The following is a 14458-nucleotide window of genomic DNA, read 5'->3' as shown; positions in this document are numbered from 1 at the left end:
TTCGAATTCCCTTCTCGAAGACATAGAACGCCCCCCTCGAAGACATAGAACGCCCCCCTCGAAGACTTAGATCGCCCCCTCGAAGATTTAGAACGCCCCGCTCGAAGACTTAGAACGCCCCCTCGAAGACTTGGAACGCCCCCTTCGAAGACTTAGAACGCCCCGTCGAAGACTTAGAATACCCAGTCGAAGATTCAGAATGCCCCCTCGAAGACTTAGAATCCCTTCGAAGACTTAGAATTCCCCCCTCGATGATTTAGAATGCCCCTCGAAGACTTAGAATCCATTTCAAGACTTAGAATGCCCCCTCGAAAATTTAGAACGCCCCGTCGAAAATTTAGAATGCCCCCTCGAAGACTTAGAACGATCCCCTCCAAGACTTAGAACGCCTCCCCCGAAGACTTAGAACGCCCCCCCCGAAGACATAGAACGCCTTCCTCGAAGACGTAGAACGCCCCCCTCGAAGACTTAGAACGCCCCCCTCGAAGACTTAGAACGGCCCCCTCGAAGACATAGAACGCCCCCCTCGAAGACTTAGATCGCCCCCTCGAAGACGTAGAACGCCCCGCTCGAAGACTTAGAACGCCCCTTCTAAGACTTAAAACGCCCCCTTCGAAGACTTAGAACGCCCCCGCGAAGACTTAGAACGCCCCCCTCGAAGACTTTGATCGCCCCCTCGAAGAATTAGAATGCCCCCTCGAAGACTTAGAATCCCTTCGAAGACTTACAATGTCCCCTCCCCCCTCCAAGACTTAGAACGCCCCCTCCGAAGACTTAGAACGCCCCCCGAAGTCTTAGAACGCCACCCTCCAAGACTTAGAACGACCCTCTCGAAGACTTAGATCGCCCCCTCCAAGAATTAGAACGCCCCGCTCGAAGACTTAGAACGCCCCCTGGAAGAATTGGAACGGCCCCTTAGAAGACTTAGAACGTCCCCGCGAAGACTTAGAACGCCCCCCTCGAAGACTTAGAACGCCCCTTCGAAGACTTGGAATCCTTTCCAAGACTTAGAACGCCCCCTCGAACATTTAGAATGCCCCCTCGAAGACTTCGAATTCCCTTCTCGAAGACGTAGAACGCCCCCCCTCGAAGACTTAGAACGCCCCCCTCGAAGACTTAGAACGCCCCCTTCGAAGACTTAGAACGTCCCCCTCGAAGACACAGAACGCCCCCCTCGAAGACTTACATCGCCCCCTCGAAGACTTAGAACGCCCCGCTCGAAGACTTAGAACGCCCCCCTCGAAGACTTAGAACGGCCCCCTCGAACACATAGAACGCCCCCACGAAGACTTAGAACGCCCTCCTCGAAGACTTAGAACGCGCCCTCGAAGACTTGGAATCCTTTCCAAGACTTAGAACGCTCCCTCGAACATTTAGAATGCCCCCTCGAAGACTTCGAATTCCCTTCTCGAAGACTCAGAACGCCCTCCTCGAAGACGTAGAACGCCCCCCCTCGAAGACTTAGAACGCCCCCCTCGAAGACTTAGAATCCTTTCCAAGACTTAGAACGCCCCTCTCGAAGACATAGAACGCCCCCCTCGAAGACATAGAACGCCCCCTCGAAGACTTGGAACGCCCCCTTCGAAGACTTGGAACGCCCCCTTCGAAGACTTAGAACGCCCCGTCGAAGACTTAGAATACCCAGTCGAAGATTCAGAATGCCCCCTCGAAGACTTAGAATCCCTTCGAAGACTTAGAATTCCCCCCTCGATGATTTAGAATGCCCCTCGAAGACTTAGAATCCATTTCAAGACTTAGAATGCCCCCTCGAAAATTTAGAACGCCCCCTCGAAAATTTAGAATGCCCCCTCGAAGACTTAGAACGATCCCCTCCAAGACTTAGAACGCCTCCCCCGAAGACTTAGAACGCCCCCCCGAAGACATAGAACGCCTTCCTCGAAGACGTAGAACGCCCCACTCGAAGACTTAGAACGCCCCCCTCGAAGACTTAGAACGGCCCCCTCGAAGACATAGAACGCCCCCCTCGAAGACTTAGATCGCCCCAGCGAAGACGTAGAACGCCCCGCTCGAAGACTTAGAACGCCCCTTCTAAGACTTAAAACGCCCCCTTCGAAGACTTAGAACGCCCCCGCGAAGACTTAGAACGCCCCCCTCGATAACTTTGATCGCCCCCTCGAAGAATTAGAATGCCCCCTCGAAGACTTAGAATCCCTTCGAAGACTTACAATGTCCCCTCCCCCCTCCAAGACTTAGAACGCCCCCTCCGAAGACTTAGAACGCCCCCCGAAGTCTCAGAACGCCACCCTCCAAGACTTAGAACGACCCTCTCGAAGACTTAGATCGCCCCCTCCAAGAATTAGAACGCCCCGCTCGAAGACTTAGAACGCCCCCTGGAAGAATTGGAACGGCCCCTTCGAAGACTTAGAACGTCCCCGCGAAGACTTAGAACGCCCCCCTGGAAGACTTAGAACGCCCCTTCGAAGACTTGGAATCCTTTCCAAGACTTAGAACGCCCCCTCGAACATTTAGAATGCCCCCTCGAAGACTTCGAATTCCCTTCTCGAAGACTTAGAACGCCCTCCTCGAAGACGTAGAACGCCCCCCCTCGAAGACTTAGAACGCCCCCCTCGAAGACTTAGAACGCCCCCTTCGAAGACTTAGAACGTCCCCCTCGAAGACACAGAACGCCCCCCTCGAAGACTTACATCGCCCCCTCGAAGACTTAGAACGCCCCGCTCGAAGACTTAGAACGCCCCCTCGAAGACTTAACTTAGAACGCCCCCTCGAAGACTTAGAACGCCCCCTTCGAAGACTTAGAACGCCCCCGCGAAGACTTAGAAAGCCCCCCTCGAAGACTTAGCACGCCCCCTCGAAGATTTAGGATGCCCCCCTCGGAGACTTATGACGCCCCCCTCGAAGACTTCGAGGGGCGAGGGGACATTCTAAGTCTTCGAAGGGATTCTAAGTCTTCGAGGGGGCATTCTGAATCTTCGACTGGGTACTAGAACGCCCCCTCGAAGACTTAGAACGGCCCCCTCGAACACATAGAACGCCCCCCTCGAAGACTTAGATCGCCCCCTCGAAGACTTGGAATCCTTTCCAAGACTTAGAACGCCCCCTCGAACATTTAGAATGCCCCCTCGAAGACTTCGAATTCCCTTCTCGAAGACTTAGAACGCCCTCCTCGAAGACGTAGAACGCCCCCCCTCGAAGACTTAGAACGCCCCCCTCGAAGACTTAGAACGCCCCCTTCGAAGACTTAGAACGTCCCCCTCGAAGACACAGAACGCCCCCCTCGAAGACTTACATCGCCCCCTCGAAGACTTAGAACGCCCCGCTCGAAGACTTAGAACGCCCCCCTCGAAGACTTAGAACGGCCCCCTCGAACACATAGAACGCCCCCACGAAGATTTAGAACGCCCTCCTCGAAGACTTAGAACGCGCCCTCGAAGACTTGGAATCCTTTCCAAGACTTAGAACGCTCCCTCGAACATTTAGAATGCCCCCTCGAAGACTTCGAATTCCCTTCTCGAAGACTCAGAACGCCCTCCTCGAAGACGTAGAACGCCCCCCCTCGAAGACTTAGAACGCCCCCCTCGAAGACTTAGAATCCTTTCCAAGACTTAGAACGCCCCTCTCGAAGACATAGAACGCCCCCCTCGAAGTCATAGAACGCCCCCCTCGAAGACTTAGATCGCCCCCTCGAAGATTTAGAACGCCCCGCTCGAAGACTTGGAACGCCCCCTCGAAGACTTGGAACGCCCCCTTCGAAGACTTAGAACGCCCCGTCGAAGACTTAGAATACCCAGTCGAAGATTCAGAATGCCCCCTCGAAGACTTAGAATCCCTTCGAAGACTTAGAATTCCCCCCTCGATGATTTAGAATGCCCCTCGAAGACTTAGAATCCATTTCAAGACTTAGAATGCCCCCTCGAAAATTTAGAACGCCCCCTCGAAAATTTAGAATGCCCCCTCGAAGACTTAGAACGATCCCCTCCAAGACTTAGAACGCCTCCCCCGAAGACTTAGAACGCCCCCCCGAAGACATAGAACGCCTTCCTCGAAGACGTAGAACGCCCCACTCGAAGACTTAGAACGCCCCCCTCGAAGACTTAGAACGGCCCCCTCGAAGACATAGAACGCCCCCCTCGAAGACTTAGATCGCCCCCTCGAAGACGCAGAACGCCCCGCTCGAAGACTTAGAACGCCCCTTCTAAGACTTAAAACGCCCCCTTCGAAGACTTAGAACGCCCCCGCGAAGACTTAGAACGCCCCCCTCGAAGACTTTGATCGCCCCCTCGAAGAATTAGAATGCCCCCTCGAAGACTTAGAATCCCTTCGAAGACTTACAATGTCCCCTCCCCCCTCCAAGACTTAGAACGCCCCCTCCGAAGACTTAGAACGCCCCCCGAAGTCTTAGAACGCCACCCTCCAAGACTTAGAACGACCCTCTCGAAGACTTAGATCGCCCCCTCCAAGAATTAGAACGCCCCGCTCGAAGACTTAGAACGCCCCCTGGAAGAATTGGAACGGCCCCTTCGAAGACTTAGAACGTCCCCGCGAAGACTTAGAACGCCCCCTGGAAGACTTAGAACGCCCCTTCGAAGACTTGGAATCCTTTCCAAGACTTAGAACGCCCCCTCGAACATTTAGAATGCCCCCTCGAAGACTTCGAATTCCCTTCTCGAAGACTTAGAACGCCCTCCTCGAAGACGTAGAACACCCCCCCTCGAAGACTTAGAACGCCCCCCTCGAAGACTTAGAACGCCCCCTTCGAAGACTTAGAACGTCCCCCTCGAAGACACAGAACGCCCCCCTCGAAGACTTACATCGCCCCCTCGAAGACTTAGAACGCCCCGCTCGAAGACTTAGAACGCCCCCTCGAAGACTTAACTTAGAACGCCCCCTCGAAGACTTAGAACGCCCCCTTCGAAGACTTAGAACGCCCCCGCGAAGACTTAGAAAGCCCCCCTCGAAGACTTAGCACGCCCCCTCGAAGATTTAGGATGCCCCCCTCGGAGACTTATGACGCCCCCCTCGAAGACTTAAAACGCACCCCTCGAAGATTTTGATCGCCCTCTCGAAGACTTAGAATGCCCCCTCGAAAACTTAGAAACCCTTCGAAGACTTAGAATGTCCCCTCGCCCCTCGAAGACTTAGAATGCCCCCTCGAAGACTAAGAACGCCCCATCTTAGAATTAGAACGGCCCATCGAAGACTTAGAACGCCCCCTCGAAAACTTAGAACGCCCCCTTCGAAGAGTTAGAACGCCCCCTAGAAGACTTTGAACGCCCTCTCGAAGACTTAGAACGCCCTCTCGAAGATTTAGAACGCCCTCTCGAAGACTTAGAATCCTTTCCAAGACTTAGAACGCCCCCTCGAACATTTAGAATGCCCCCTCGAAGACTTCGAATTCCCTTCTCGAAGACTCAGAACGCCCTCCTCAAAGACGCAGAACGCCCCCCCTCGAAGACTTAGAACGCCCCCCTCGAAGACTTAGAATCCTTTCCAAGACTTAGAACGCCCCTCTCGAAGACATAGAACGCCCCCCTCGAAGACATAGAACGCCCCCCTCGAAGACTTAGATCGCCCCCTCGAAGACTTAGAACGCCCCGCTCGAAGACTTAGAACGCCCCCTCGAAGACTTGGAACGCCCCCTTCGAAGACTTAGAACGCCCCGTCGAAGACTTAGAATACCCAGTCGAAGATTCAGAATGCCCCCTCGAAGACTTAGAATCCCTTCGAAGACTTAGAATGTCCCCTCGCCCCTCGAAGACTTAGAATGCCCACTCGAAGACTTAGAATGCCCCCCTCGAAGATTTAGAATGCCCCCTCGAAGACTTAGAATTCCCTTCTCGAAGACTTTGAATGCCCTCCTCGAAGACTTAGAACGCTCCCCTCCAAGACTTAGAACGCCTCCCCCGAAAACTTAGAACGCCCCACCCGAAGACATAGAACGCCTTCCTCGAAGACGTAGAACGCCCCCCTCGAAGACTTAGAACGTCCCCGCGAAGACTTAGAACGCCCCCTCGAAGACTTCGAATCCTTTCCAAGACTTAGAACGCCCCCTCGAACATTTAGAATGCCCACTCGAAGACTTCGAATTCCCTTCTCGAAGACTTAGAACGCCCTCCCCGAAGACGTAGAACGCCCCCCTCGAAGACTTAGAACGCCCCCCTCGAAGACTTAGAATCCTTTCCAAGACTTAGAACGCCCCCTTGAACATTTAGAATGCCCCCTCGAAGACATAGAATTCCCTTCTCGAAGACTTAGAACGACCTCCTCGAAGACGTAGAACGCGCCCACTCGAAGACTTAGAACGCCCCCCTCGAAGACTTAGAACGCCCCCTCGAAGACTTAGAACGTCCCCTCGAAGACTTAGAACGCCCCCTCGAAGACTTAGAACGGCCCCCTCGAACACATAGAACGCCCCCCTCGAAGACTTAGATCGCCCCCTCGAAGACTTAGAACGCCCCGCTCGAAGACTTAGAACGCCCTCTTCGAAGACTTAGAACGCCCCCGCGGAAACTTAGAACGCCACCCTCGAAGACTTAGCACGCCCCCTCGAAGACTTAGGACGTCCCCCTCGGAGACTTATGACGCCCCCCTCGAAGACTTAAAACGCCCCCCTCGAAGACTTTGATCGCACCCTCGAAGACTTAGATTGCCCCCTCGAAAACTTAGAATTCCTTCGAAGACTTAGAATGTCCCCTCGCCCCTCGAAGACTTAGAATGCCCCCTCGAAGTCTAACAACGCCCCCTCTTAGACTTAGAACGGTCCCTCGAAGACTTAGAACGCCCTCCTCGAAGAGTTAGAACGATCCCTAGAAGATTTAGAACGCCCCCTCGAAGTCTTAGAATGTCCCCTTCCCCCCAAGAAGACTTAGAACGCCCCCTCGAAGACTTAGAACGCCCCCACGAAGACTTAGAACGCCCCCCTCGAAGACTTAGAACGCGCCCTCGAAGACTTGGAACGCCCTCTACGAAGACTTAGAACGCCCCGTCGAAGACTTAGAATACCCAGTCGAAGATTCAGAATGCCCCCTTGAAGACATAGAATTCCCTTCTCGAAGACTTAGAACGCCCTCCTCGAAGACGTAGAACGCCCCCACTCGAAGACTTAGAACGCCCCCCCTCGAAGACTTAGAACGACCCCCTCGAAGACATAGAACGCCCCCCTCGAAGACTTAGATCGCCCCCTCGAAGACTTAGAACGCCCCGCTCGAAGACTTAGAACGCCCCGCTCGAAGACTTAGAACGCCCACTCGAAGACTTGGAACGCACCCTTCGAAGACTTAGAACGCCCCCTCGAAGACTTAGAATCCTTTCCAAGACTTAGAACGCCCCTCTCGAAGACATAGAACGCCCCCCTCGAAGACATAGAACGCCCCCCTCGAAGACTTAGATCGCCCCCTCGAAGATTTAGAACGCCCCGCTCGAAGACTTGGAACGCCCCCTCGAAGACTTGGAACGCCCCCTTCGAAGACTTAGAACGCCCCGTCGAAGACTTAGAATACCCAGTCGAAGATTCAGAATGCCCCCTCGAAGACTTAGAATCCCTTCGAAGACTTAGAATTCCCCCCTCGATGATTTAGAATGCCCCTCGAAGACTTAGAATCCATTTCAAGACTTAGAATGCCCCCTCGAAAATTTAGAACGCCCCCTCGAAAATTTAGAATGCCCCCTCGAAGACTTAGAACGATCCCCTCCAAGACTTAGAACGCCTCCCCCGAAGACTTAGAACGCCCCCCCGAAGACATAGAACGCCTTCCTCGAAGACGTAGAACGCCCCACTCGAAGACTTAGAACGCCCCCCTCGAAGACTTAGAACGGCCCCCTCGAAGACATAGAACGCCCCCCTCGAAGACTTAGATCGCCCCCTCGAAGACGCAGAACGCCCCGCTCGAAGACTTAGAACGCCCCTTCTAAGACTTAAAACGCCCCCTTCGAAGACTTAGAACGCCCCCGCGAAGACTTAGAACGCCCCCCTCGAAGACTTTGATCGCCCCCTCGAAGAATTAGAATGCCCCCTCGAAGACTTAGAATCCCTTCGAAGACTTACAATGTCCCCTCCCCCCTCCAAGACTTAGAACGCCCCCTCCGAAGACTTAGAACGCCCCCCGAAGTCTTAGAACGCCACCCTCCAAGACTTAGAACGACCCTCTCGAAGACTTAGATCGCCCCCTCCAAGAATTAGAACGCCCCGCTCGAAGACTTAGAACGCCCCCTGGAAGAATTGGAACGGCCCCTTCGAAGACTTAGAACGTCCCCGCGAAGACTTAGAACGCCCCCTGGAAGACTTAGAACGCCCCTTCGAAGACTTGGAATCCTTTCCAAGACTTAGAACGCCCCCTCGAACATTTAGAATGCCCCCTCGAAGACTTCGAATTCCCTTCTCGAAGACTTAGAACGCCCTCCTCGAAGACGTAGAACGCCCCCCCTCGAAGACTTAGAACGCCCCCCTCGAAGACTTAGAACGCCCCCTTCGAAGACTTAGAACGTCCCCCTCGAAGACACAGAACGCCCCCCTCGAAGACTTACATCGCCCCCTCGAAGACTTAGAACGCCCCGCTCGAAGACTTAGAACGCCCCCTCGAAGACTTAACTTAGAACGCCCCCTCGAAGACTTAGAACGCCCCCTTCGAAGACTTAGAACGCCCCCGCGAAGACTTAGAAAGCCCCCCTCGAAGACTTAGCACGCCCCCTCGAAGATTTAGGATGCCCCCCTCGGAGACTTATGACGCCCCCCTCGAAGACTTAAAACGCACCCCTCGAAGATTTTGATCGCCCTCTCGAAGACTTAGAATGCCCCCTCGAAAACTTAGAAACCCTTCGAAGACTTAGAATGTCCCCTCGCCCCTCGAAGACTTAGAATGCCCCCTCGAAGACTAAGAACGCCCCCTCTTAGAATTAGAACGGCCCATCGAAGACTTAGAACGCCCCCTCGAAAACTTAGAACGCCCCCTTCGAAGAGTTAGAACGCCCCCTAGAAGACTTTGAACGCCCTCTCGAAGACTTAGAACGCCCTCTCGAAGATTTAGAACGCCCTCTCGAAGACTTAGAATCCTTTCCAAGACTTAGAACGCCCCCTCGAACATTTAGAATGCCCCCTCGAAGACTTCGAATTCCCTTCTCGAAGACTCAGAACGCCCTCCTCAAAGACGCAGAACGCCCCCCCTCGAAGACTTAGAACGCCCCCCTCGAAGACTTAGAATCCTTTCCAAGACTTAGAACGCCCCTCTCGAAGACATAGAACGCCCCCCTCGAAGACATAGAACGCCCCCTCGAAGACTTAGATCGCCCCCTCGAAGACTTAGAACGCCCCGCTCGAAGACTTAGAACGCCCCCTCGAAGACTTGGAACGCCCCCTTCGAAGACTTAGAACGCCCCGTCGAAGACTTAGAATACCCAGTCGAAGATTCAGAATGCCCCCTCGAAGACTTAGAATCCCTTCGAAGACTTAGAATGTCCCCTCGCCCCTCGAAGACTTAGAATGCCCACTCGAAGATTTAGGATGCCCCCCTCGGAGACTTATGACGCCCCCCTCGAAGACTTCGAGGGGCGAGGGGACATTCTAAGTCTTCGAAGGGATTCTAAGTCTTCGAGGGGGCATTCTGAATCTTCGACTGGGTACTAGAACGCCCCCTCGAAGACTTAGAACGGCCCCCTCGAACACATAGAACGCCCCCCTCGAAGACTTAGATCGCCCCCTCGAAGACTTGGAATCCTTTCCAAGACTTAGAACGCCCCCTCGAACATTTAGAATGCCCCCTCGAAGACTTCGAATTCCCTTCTCGAAGACTTAGAACGCCCTCCTCGAAGACGTAGAACGCCCCCCCTCGAAGACTTAGAACGCCCCCCTCGAAGACTTAGAACGCCCCCTTCGAAGACTTAGAACGTCCCCCTCGAAGACACAGAACGCCCCCCTCGAAGACTTACATCGCCCCCTCGAAGACTTAGAACGCCCCGCTCGAAGACTTAGAACGCCCCCCTCGAAGACTTAGAACGGCCCCCTCGAACACATAGAACGCCCCCACGAAGATTTAGAACGCCCTCCTCGAAGACTTAGAACGCGCCCTCGAAGACTTGGAATCCTTTCCAAGACTTAGAACGCTCCCTCGAACATTTAGAATGCCCCCTCGAAGACTTCGAATTCCCTTCTCGAAGACTCAGAACGCCCTCCTCGAAGACGTAGAACGCCCCCCCTCGAAGACTTAGAACGCCCCCCTCGAAGACTTAGAATCCTTTCCAAGACTTAGAACGCCCCTCTCGAAGACATAGAACGCCCCCCTCGAAGTCATAGAACGCCCCCCTCGAAGACTTAGATCGCCCCCTCGAAGATTTAGAACGCCCCGCTCGAAGACTTGGAACGCCCCCTCGAAGACTTGGAACGCCCCCTTCGAAGACTTAGAACGCCCCGTCGAAGACTTAGAATACCCAGTCGAAGATTCAGAATGCCCCCTCGAAGACTTAGAATCCCTTCGAAGACTTAGAATTCCCCCCTCGATGATTTAGAATGCCCCTCGAAGACTTAGAATCCATTTCAAGACTTAGAATGCCCCCTCGAAAATTTAGAACGCCCCCTCGAAAATTTAGAATGCCCCCTCGAAGACTTAGAACGATCCCCTCCAAGACTTAGAACGCCTCCCCCGAAGACTTAGAACGCCCCCCCGAAGACATAGAACGCCTTCCTCGAAGACGTAGAACGCCCCACTCGAAGACTTAGAACGGCCCCCTCGAAGACTTAGAACGGCCCCCTCGAAGACATAGAACGCCAACCTCGAAGACTTAGATCGCCCCCTCGAAGACGCAGAACGCCCCGCTCGAAGACTTAGAACGCCCCTTCTAAGACTTAAAACGCCCCCTTCGAAGACTTAGAACGCCCCCGCGAAGACTTAGAACGCCCCCCTCGAAGACTTTGATCGACCCCTCGAAGAATTAGAATGCCCCCTCGAAGACTTAGAATCCCTTCGAAGACTTACAATGTCCCCTCCCCCCTCCAAGACTTAGAACGCCCCCTCCGAAGACTTAGAACGCCCCCCGAAGTCTTAGAACGCCACCCTCCAAGACTTAGAACGACCCTCTCGAAGACTTAGATCGCCCCCTCCAAGAATTAGAACGCCCCGCTCGAAGACTTAGAACGCCCCCTGGAAGAATTGGAACGGCCCCTTCGAAGACTTAGAACGTCCCCGCGAAGACTTAGAACGCCCCCTGGAAGACTTAGAACGCCCCTTCGAAGACTTGGAATCCTTTCCAAGACTTAGAACGCCCCCTCGAACATTTAGAATGCCCCCTCGAAGACTTCGAATTCCCTTCTCGAAGACTTAGAACGCCCTCCTCGAAGACGTAGAACGCCCCCCCTCGAAGACTTAGAACGCCCCCCTCGAAGACTTAGAACGCCCCCTTCGAAGACTTAGAACGTCCCCCTCGAAGACACAGAACGCCCCCCTCGAAGACTTACATCGCCCCCTCGAAGACTTAGAACGCCCCGCTCGAAGACTTAGAACGCCCCCTCGAAGACTTAACTTAGAACGCCCCCTCGAAGACTTAGAACGCCCCCTTCGAAGACTTAGAACGCCCCCGCGAAGACTTAGAAAGCCCCCCTCGAAGACTTAGCACGCCCCCTCGAAGATTTAGGATGCCCCCCTCGGAGACTTATGACGCCCCCCTCGAAGACTTAAAACGCACCCCTCGAAGATTTTGATCGCCCTCTCGAAGACTTAGAATGCCCCCTCGAAAACTTAGAAACCCTTCGAAGACTTAGAATGTCCCCTCGCCCCTCGAAGACTTAGAATGCCCCCTCGAAGACTAAGAACGCCCCATCTTAGAATTAGAACGGCCCATCGAAGACTTAGAACGCCCCCTCGAAAACTTAGAACGCCCCCTTCGAAGAGTTAGAACGCCCCCTAGAAGACTTTGAACGCCCTCTCGAAGACTTAGAACGCCCTCTCGAAGATTTAGAACGCCCTCTCGAAGACTTAGAATCCTTTCCAAGACTTAGAACGCCCCCTCGAACATTTAGAATGCCCCCTCGAAGACTTCGAATTCCCTTCTCGAAGACTCAGAACGCCCTCCTCAAAGACGCAGAACGCCCCCCCTCGAAGACTTAGAACGCCCCCCTCGAAGACTTAGAATCCTTTCCAAGACTTAGAACGCCCCTCTCGAAGACATAGAACGCCCCCCTCGAAGACATAGAACGCCCCCCTCGAAGACTTAGATCGCCCCCTCGAAGACTTAGAACGCCCCGCTCGAAGACTTAGAACGCCCCCTCGAAGACTTGGAACGCCCCCTTCGAAGACTTAGAACGCCCCGTCGAAGACTTAGAATACCCAGTCGAAGATTCAGAATGCCCCCTCGAAGACTTAGAATCCCTTCGAAGACTTAGAATGTCCCCTCGCCCCTCGAAGACTTAGAATGCCCACTCGAAGACTTAGAATGCCCCCCTCGAAGATTTAGAATGCCCCCTCGAAGACTTAGAATTCCCTTCTCGAAGACTTTGAATGCCCTCCTCGAAGACTTAGAACGCTCCCCTCCAAGACTTAGAACGCCTCCCCCGAAAACTTAGAACGCCCCACCCGAAGACATAGAACGCCTTCCTCGAAGACGTAGAACGCCCCCCTCGAAGACTTAGAACGTCCCCGCGAAGACTTAGAACGCCCCCTCGAAGACTTCGAATCCTTTCCAAGACTTAGAACGCCCCCTCGAACATTTAGAATGCCCACTCGAAGACTTCGAATTCCCTTCTCGAAGACTTAGAACGCCCTCCCCGAAGACGTAGAACGCCCCCCTCGAAGACTTAGAACGCCCCCCTCGAAGACTTAGAATCCTTTCCAAGACTTAGAACGCCCCCTTGAACATTTAGAATGCCCCCTCGAAGACATAGAATTCCCTTCTCGAAGACTTAGAACGACCTCCTCGAAGACGTAGAACGCGCCCACTCGAAGACTTAGAACGCCCCCCTCGAAGACTTAGAACGCCCCCTCGAAGACTTAGAACGTCCCCTCGAAGACTTAGAACGCCCCCTCGAAGACTTAGAACGGCCCCCTCGAACACATAGAACGCCCCCCTCGAAGACTTAGATCGCCCCCTCGAAGACTTAGAACGCCCCGCTCGAAGACTTAGAACGCCCTCTTCGAAGACTTAGAACGCCCCCGCGGAAACTTAGAACGCCACCCTCGAAGACTTAGCACGCCCCCTCGAAGACTTAGGACGTCCCCCTCGGAGACTTATGACGCCCCCCTCGAAGACTTAAAACGCCCCCCTCGAAGACTTTGATCGCACCCTCGAAGACTTAGAATGCCCCCTCGAAAACTTAGAATTCCTTCGAAGACTTAGAATGTCCCCTCGCCCCTCGAAGACTTAGAATGCCCCCTCGAAGTCTAACAACGCCCCCTCTTAGACTTAGAACGGTCCCTCGAAGACTTAGAACGCGCTCCTCGAAGAGTTAGAACGATCCCTAGAAGATTTAGAACGCCCCCTCGAAGTCTTAGAATGTCCCCTTCCCCCCAAGAAGACTTAGAACGCCCCCTCGAAGACTTAGAACGCCCCCACGAAGACTTAGAACGCCCCCCTCGAAGACTTAGAACGCGCCCTCGAAGACTTGGAACGCCCTCTACGAAGACTTAGAACGCCCCGTCGAAGACTTAGAATACCCAGTCGAAGATTCAGAATGCCCCCTTGAAGACATAGAATTCCCTTCTCGAAGACTTAGAACGCCCTCCTCGAAGACGTAGAACGCCCCCACTCGAAGACTTAGAACGCCCCCCCTCGAAGACTTAGAACGACCCCCTCGAAGACATAGAACGCCCCCCTCGAAGACTTAGATCGCCCCCTCGAAGACTTAGAACGCCCCGCTCGAAGACTTAGAACGCCCCGCTCGAAGACTTAGAACGCCCACTCGAAGACTTGGAACGCACCCTTCGAAGACTTAGAACGCCCCCTCGAAGACTTAGAATCCTTTCCAAGACTTAGAACGCCCCTCTCGAAGACATAGAACGCCCCCCTCGAAGACATAGAACGCCCCCCTCGAAGACTTAGATCGCCCCCTCGAAGATTTAGAACGCCCCGCTCGAAGACTTGGAACGCCCCCTCGAAGACTTGGAACGCCCCCTTCGAAGACTTAGAACGCCCCGTCGAAGACTTAGAATACCCAGTCGAAGATTCAGAATGCCCCCTCGAAGACTTAGAATCCCTTCGAAGACTTAGAATTCCCCCCTCGATGATTTAGAATGCCCCTCGAAGACTTAGAATCCATTTCAAGACTTAGAATGCCCCCTCGAAAATTTAGAACGCCCCCTCGAAAATTTAGAATGCCCCCTCGAAGACTTAGAACGATCCCCTCCAAGACTTAGAACGCCTCCCCCGAAGACTTAGAACGCCCCCCCGAAGACATAGAACGCCTTCCTCGAAGACGTAGAACGCCCCACTCGAAGACTTAGAACGCCCCCCTCGAAGACTTAGAACGGCCCCCTCGAAGACATAGAACGCCCCCCTCGAA

This window comes from Stegodyphus dumicola, chromosome 10 (assembly GCF_044657685.1).
Source record: "Stegodyphus dumicola isolate Sdum_Otavi_A_Nest chromosome 10, ASM4465768v1".
Lineage (NCBI taxonomy): Eukaryota > Metazoa > Arthropoda > Arachnida > Araneae > Eresidae > Stegodyphus > Stegodyphus dumicola.
Note: the sequence above shows the minus strand (reverse complement) of the source record.